This window comes from Arachis duranensis, chromosome 7, assembly GCF_000817695.3.
Source record: "Arachis duranensis cultivar V14167 chromosome 7, aradu.V14167.gnm2.J7QH, whole genome shotgun sequence".
In the NCBI taxonomy this organism is placed as follows: domain Eukaryota; kingdom Viridiplantae; phylum Streptophyta; class Magnoliopsida; order Fabales; family Fabaceae; genus Arachis; species Arachis duranensis.
In genome coordinates, this window is record NC_029778.3 from 52754677 (window position 1) to 52762273 (window position 7597).

At 39.4% G+C, this 7597-nt stretch overlaps 1 non-coding gene across 1 annotated transcript; it reads right to left on the minus strand.

Moving 5' to 3' along the window:
* Positions 1-681: 681 nt before the first annotated feature.
* Positions 682-785, minus strand: LOC127740803 (small nucleolar RNA R71). Its single transcript, XR_008001660.1, has one exon. It is a non-coding gene; the product is annotated as a small nucleolar RNA R71 (small nucleolar RNA).
* Between the last annotated feature and the right edge of the window lie 6812 nt (positions 786-7597).

Genomic DNA, 7597 nt, shown 5'->3' on the forward strand with positions numbered 1-7597 from the left:
AAAATTCGAACTCTCTCTTCTCCTCTGTGTTCGAATTTTTCTTATCCTTCCTCTATTCCTTTCTTCTTCTACTCACATAAAGGAATCTCTATACTATGACATAGAGGATTCCTCTTCCTTTTCTGTTCTCTTCTTTTTTATATGAGCAGGAGTAAGGACAAGGACATTCTTGTTGAAGCAGATCCTGAACCTGAAAGGACTTTGAAGAAGAAGCTAAGAGAAGCTAAAGCACAATAATCCAGAGAAAACCTTACAGAGAATCTCGAAAAAGAAAGAGACATGGCCGAACCCAATAATAATGGTGGAGGCGCAAGGAGGATGCTTGGTGATTATACTACACGTACTTCCAATTTTTATGGAAGAAGCATCTCAATCCCTGCGATTGGAACAAACAATTTTGAGCTGAAGCCTCAACTAGTTGCTCTAATACAACAGAACTGCAAGTTTCATTGACTTCCATCAGAAGATCCTTATCAGTTTTTAACTGAATTCTTGCAGATTTATGATACTGTTAAGACTAATGGAGTAGATCCTGAAGTCTACAGGCTCGTGCTTTTTCCTTTTGCTGTAAGAGACAGAGCTAGAACATGGTTGGACTCTCAACCTAAAGATAGCCTGGACTCTTGGGATAAGCTGGTCATGGCCTTCTTGGCTAAGTTCTTTCCTCCTCAAAAGCTGAGCAAGCTTAGAGTGGATGTTCAGACCTTCAAACAAAAAGATGGTGAATTCCTCTATAAAGCTTGGGAAAGATATAAGCAGTTGACCAAAAAGTGTCCTTCTGGCATGCTTTCAGAGTGGACCATCTTGGATATATTCTATGATGGTCTATCTGAGCTTTCTAAGATGTCACTGGACCATTCTGCAGGTGGATCCATTCACCTAAGAAAATGCCTGCAGAAGCTCAAGAACTTATTGACATGGTTTTAAATAACCAATTCATGTACACCTCTGAGAGGAACCCTGTGAGTAATGAGACGCCTCAGAAGAGGGGAGTTCTTGAAATTGATACTCTGAATGCCATATTGGCTTAGAACAAAATGTTGACTCATCCAGTCAACATGATTTCTCAGAGTCTAAAGAGGCATCTTCTGAAGAAGAAGCTTATGATCCTGAGAACCCTACAATGGCAAAGGTGAATTACATGGGTGAACCCTATGAAAACACCTATAATTTCTCATGGAGAAATCATCCAAATTTCTCATGGAAGGATCAACAAAAGCCTCAACAAGGCTTTAATAATGGTGGAAGAAATAGGTTTAGCAATAGCAAGCCTTTTCCATTATCTTCTCAGCAACAGACAAAGAATTCTGAGTAGAGCCCCTCTAGCTTAGCAAATATAGTCTCTGATCTATCTAAGGCCACTTTAAGTTTCATGAATGAAACAAGGTCCTCCATTAGAAATTTGGAGGCACAAGAGGGTCAGCTGAGTAAGAAAATCACTGAAACTCCTCCTAGTACTCTCCCAAGCAATACAGAAGAGAATAAAAAAAGAGAGTGCAAGGCCATTGATATAATCAATATGGCCGAATGCACAAACGAGGAGGAGGACGTGAATCCCAGTGAGGAAGACCACCTGGGACGTCCCTCAAATAGAAAGGAGTTCCCTATTGAGGACCTAAAGGAATCAGAGGTTCACCTAGAGACCATAGAGATTCCATTGAACCTCCTTTTACCATTCATAAGCTCTGAGAACTATTCTTCCTATGAAGAGGATGGAGATGTAACTGAAGAGTAAGTTGCTCAATATCTAGGAGTCATGATGAAGCTAAATGCCAAGTTGTTTGGTAATGAGACTTGGGAAGATGAACCTCCCTTGCTCATTAGTGAACAAAATACATGGGTTCAGCAAACTTTACCTCAAAAGAAACAAAATCCTGGTAAAATCTTAATACCATGTACCATAGGGACCATGACCTTTGAGAAGGCTCTATGTGACCTGGGGTCATGTATAAATCTTATGCCACTCTCTGTAATCGAGAAACTGGGGATCTTTGAGGTATAAGTTGCAAGAATCTCATTAGAGATGGCAAACAAGTCAATGAAACAAGCTTATGGATTGGTGGAGGACGTGTTGATAAAGGTTAAAGGCCTTTACATCCCTGCTGATTTCATAATCTTTGACATTGGGAAGGATGAGAATGAATCCATCATTCTTGGAAGACCCTTCCTAGCCACAGCAAAAGCTGTGATTGATGTTGACAGAGATAAACTAGTCCTTCAATTAAATGGGGACTACCTTATGTTTAAGGCTCAAGATTATCCTTCTGTAAACATGGAAAAGAGGCACAATAAGCTTCTCTCAATACAGAGTCAAACAAAGCCCCCACAATCAAACTCTAAGTTTGGTGTTGGGAGGCCACAACCAAACTCTAAGTTTGGTGTTGAACCCCCACATTTAAACTCTAAGTTTGGTGTTGGGAGGTCCCAACAATGCTCTAAACATCTGTGAAGCTCCATGAGAGCTCACTGTCAAGCTATTGACATTAAAGAAGCGCTTATTAGGAGGCAACCCAATTTTTATCTATCTATATTTCTATTGTTCTTTTATGTTTTATTAGGTTTATGATCATGTGGAGTCACAAAATAATTGCAAAAATTAAAAACAGAATTAAAAACAGTAGAAGAAAAAGCACACCCTGGAGGAGGAACTCACTGGCATTTAAACGCTAGTAAGGAGCATAGAGTTGGCATTTAACGCCAGAAAGAAGCATCAGACTGGCGTTAAACGCTAGAAACAAGCATGGAAGTGGCATTCAACGCCAGAAACATGCTACAGATTGGCATTGAACGCCCAAAATAAGCATGGAAGTGGCGTTTAACGCCAGAAACATGCTGCAGTCTGGCGTTAATCGCCAGGGTTGCATAAAGAAGGCGTTTACACGCCTAATTGGTGCACGGATGAGAAATTCTTGACACCTCAAGATCTATGGACCCACAGAATCACCTCAGGATATGTGGACCCCACAGGATTCCCACCTACCTTCAAATTCAAAATCTCTTTCCCACCCAAACCCACCCTTGGCCGAAATCGCCTATGGAAACACCTCTCTCCCTCTTCTCCATATCTTCTTTTTCTTCTTCTATTCTTTCTTCTTTTGCTCGAGGGCGAGCAATAATTCTAAGTTTGGTGTGGTAAAAGCATAGATTTTTTATTTTTCCATAACCATTTATGGCACCTAAGACCGAAGAAACCTCTAGAAAGAGGAAAGGGAAGACAAAAGCTTCCACCTCCGAGTCATGGGAGATGGAGAGATTCATCTCAAGGGTCCATAGCTCAGTAGTAGAGCATTTGACTGTACATCAAGAGAGCCTACTCATGGACCTCAACAAGAGCATGAGAAATTCTCTCATCAAGAAATCCCTGAGATACATCAGGGGATACATTTTCCTCCACACAATTATTGGGAGCAACTAAGGATAGGAGCACCAAAATCACTAGGGATCAAGCAACAAAGGCAAGGAAGAGACATAGAGGAGCTCAAGGACACCATTGGTCCTTCAAGAAGAGGGCGCCACCATCACTAAGGTGGATTCATTCCTTAACTTCCTTGTTCTTATCTCTCTGTTTTTCGGTTTTTGAGCTTCATGTTTATCTATGTTTGTGTCTTTATTATATGATCATTAGTGTCTAGTGTCTATGTCTTAAGGCTATGAATAATTTCATGAATCCTTCACCTTTCTTAAATGAAAAATGTTTAATCATAAAATTGATTCTTGAAGCAAGAAAAGGCAGTGAAGAACAAAGCATGCGGAAAAAAAAGTGGCAAAAAAATATAAAAGAAAAAGCAAGAAGAAAAAGCCAATAGCCCTAAAAACCAAAAGGCAAGGGTAAAAAGGATCCAAGGCTTTGAGCATCAATGGATAGGAGGGCCCAAGGAAATAAATCCAGGCCTAAGTGGCTAAATCAAGTTGTCCCTAACCATGTCCTTGTGGCATGCAGATCCAAGTGAAAAGCTTGAGACTGAGTGGTTAAAGTCGTGATCCAAAAAAAAAGAGTGTGCTTAAGAGCTCTGGACACCTCTAACTGGGGACTTTAGCAAAGCTGAGTCACAATCTGAAAAGGTTAACCCAGTCATGTGTCTGTAGCATTTATGTATCCGGTGGTAATACTGGAAAACAAAGTGCTTAGGGCCACGGCCAACACTCATAAAAGTAGCTGTGTTCAAGAATCAACATACTTAACTAGGAGAATCAATAATACTATCTGAACTCTGAGTTCCTATGGATGCCAATTATTCTAAACTTCAAAGGATAAAGTGAGATGCCAAAACTATTCAAAAGCAAAAATCTATAAGTCCCTCTCATCTAATTAGAACTAATATTCATTGATATTTTGGGATTTATAGTATATTCTCTTCTTTTTATCCTATTTGATTTTCAGTTGCTTGGGGACAAGCAACAATTTAAGTTTGGTGTTGTGATGAGCGAATAATTTATACGTTTTTTGGCATTTTTTTTAGGTAGTTTTTAGTATAATCTAGCTACTTTTAGGGATGTTTTTATTAGTTTTCATGAAAAATTCACATTTCTGGATTTTACTATGAGTTTGTGTATTTTTCTATGATTTAAAGTATTTTCTGGCTGAAATTGAGGGACCTGAGCAAAAATCTGATTTAGGCTGAAAAAGGACTGCTGATGTTGTTGGATTCTAACCTCCCTGTATTCGAAATAGATTTTTTGGAGCTAAAGAACTTCAAATGGCGCGCTCTCAATTGCATTGGAAAGTAGATATCTAGGGCTTTCCAGCAATATATAATAGTCTATACTTTGTTCGAGCTTAGATGATGCAAACTGGTGTTCAACGGCAGTCCCATGCTGCATTCTGGAGTAAAACGCCAGAAACACGTCACAAACCAGAGTTAAATGCCAAACAGACGTTACAACTTGGCGTTTAACCCCAAGAGAAGCCTCTGCCCTTATAAAGCTCAAGCTCTGCCCAAGCACACACCAAAGTGGGCCCCGAAAGTGGATTTCTGCACTTAGACTTATTTCTGTAAACCCTAGTAGCTAGTTTAGTATAAATAGAACTTTTTACTATTGTACTAGGCGTCTTTTGACCATGGATCTTTAATCAGTGTATGCGATTTTAGACCTTCATGGAGGCTGGCCATTCGGCCATGCCTGGACCATCACTTATGTATTTTCAACGGTGGAGTTTCTACACACCATAGATTAAGGTGTGGAGCTCTGCTGTACCTCGAGAATTAATGCAATTACAATTGTTCTTCTATTCAATTCAAGCTTATTCTTATTCTAAGATATTCGCTGCACTTCAACCTGATGGATGTGATGATTCGTGACACTCATCATCATCCGTCCTTATGAACGCGTGCCTGACAACCACTCCCGTTCTACCTTAGATCGAGCGCATATCTCTTGGATTCCTTAATCAGAGTCTTCGTGGTATAAGTTAGAATTATTGGCGGCCATTCTTGAGAATCCGGAAAGTCTAAACCTTGTCTGTGGTATCCCGAGTAGGATTCAGGGATTGAATGACTGTGACGAGCTTCAAACTCGCAATTGTTGGGCGTAGTGACAGACACAAAAAAATCAATGGATTCTATTCCGACATGATCGAGAACCGACAGATGATTAGTCGTGCTGTGACAGAGCATTTGGACCATTTTCACTGAGAGGATGGGAAGTATCCATTGACAACAGTGATGCCCTACATACAGCTTGCCATGGAAATGAGTAAGAATGATTGGATGAAAGCGGTAGGAAAGCAGAGATTCAGAAGGAACACAGCATCTTCATGCACTTATCTGAAATTCCCACCAATGAATTACATAAGTAGCTCTATCTTTATTTTATGCTTTATTTATCTTTATATTCGAAAACCATTATAACCATTTGAATCCGCCTAACTGAGATTTACAAGATGACCATAGCTTGCTTTATACCGACAATCTCCGTGGGATCGACCCTTACTCACGTAAGGTATTACTTGGACGACCCAGTGCACTTGCTGGTTAGTTGTGCGAAGTTGTGACAAAGTGTGCGTCACGTTTGAGAGCTCCAAGTCTATTGGCGCCATTATTGATGATCACAATTTATGCGCACCACCTACGCGTGGGTGAACATTCTGCCAAAAATTTTACTAAGTTAAAAAAGTTGCATAATTCATTGTTTCAAATCCCAAACTTCCAACACACATAACTTCTTCTACAAAACTCCTTTTTAAACCATTTCTAAACAGTTGGAAAGATCATTGAATAAACTTTCATAAAGATCCAATTTTGAAGAATTCCAAACTTCGTGGATCGAGATACAGCCCGCCAAAGTTGGTCAAAAATCAGTTTTTGCCCAAACATGGAAATCATCAATTTTTCCAATGTTCCCAAGCCAAATTCATTTTCACTCATCCAAATAACCACAACCCAATCACATCCATATAATTACACTCAACCAAAACCAAACCTACCTCATGTACACCATTCCACCCAAAACCATCAAATTCCACTCTTAAATTCCTCAAACCATATTATTCAATAACCAAACCAATCATTCACACATTCAAAGTCTAGAATCCATCCAATCACTCATGTCATCACACAACATACACGTCAACTCACCTTTCTTACCTCTTTCCGACCTCCGACCCAAGATTCACAGCCTCCGGCCCAAATTCACAATTTAAATGTATATTCCACAAATCAATATTCATTATCCAATTCATCATATTCTCAATACACCAAACATACAAGGCTACACAATCCTTAACTCAATCATTAATTCACAATACATATCAACTATCCATATTAGCACCAACCATTTACACAATCCAAACTTAATCCTAGGGGCATCTAGCCTAGGAATTCTCATCACACCACACGGTACTTAAATGAAACTTAAACCGTACTTCTTGTAGCCAAAACAATTGAGCCTCTTCTATGGAAGTTTCTACCAATCTTAGCTCCAAGCTTCATCAATACTCCTCAAGCAACACCAATCTCCCCATTGTGCACCAAGATCACCAAATACACTAACATAACCAATTTCACATATATATACATTAACCTAGGGTTCATAAAACTGATAAATCACAAGAATTTGGGTACTTCGTACTTTAACCCACTGAAGTTTGTGATGAATATCACCCATGGCTCATACTAAAGCACTCCTAAATAACCAAATCACAAGGTTTCCTTAAAACCCAAACCAAATTCAAATTTAAAGAGGAAAATAAAAACTGGGCAGAGGACAGTGGATTAATGGTGCACGAAATTGTGATCATCAATGGCGCCATCAACATGGTACGCTCAATTGCAATCTCAACTCTTTATCACAACTTCGCACAACTAACCAGCAAGTGCACTGGGTCGTCCAAGTAATAAACCTTACACGATTAAGGGTCGATCCCACGGAGATTGTTGGTATGAAGTAAGCTATGGTCATCTTGTAAATCTCAGTCAAGCAGATTCAAATAGCTATGGATGATTTATGAATAAAACATAAAATAAAGATAGAGATACTTATGCAATTCATTGGTGAGAATTTCAGATAAGCGTATGGAGATGCTTTGTCCCTTCCGACTCTCTGCTTTCCTACTGTCTTCATCCAATCCTTCTTACTCCTTTCCATGGCAAGCTGTATG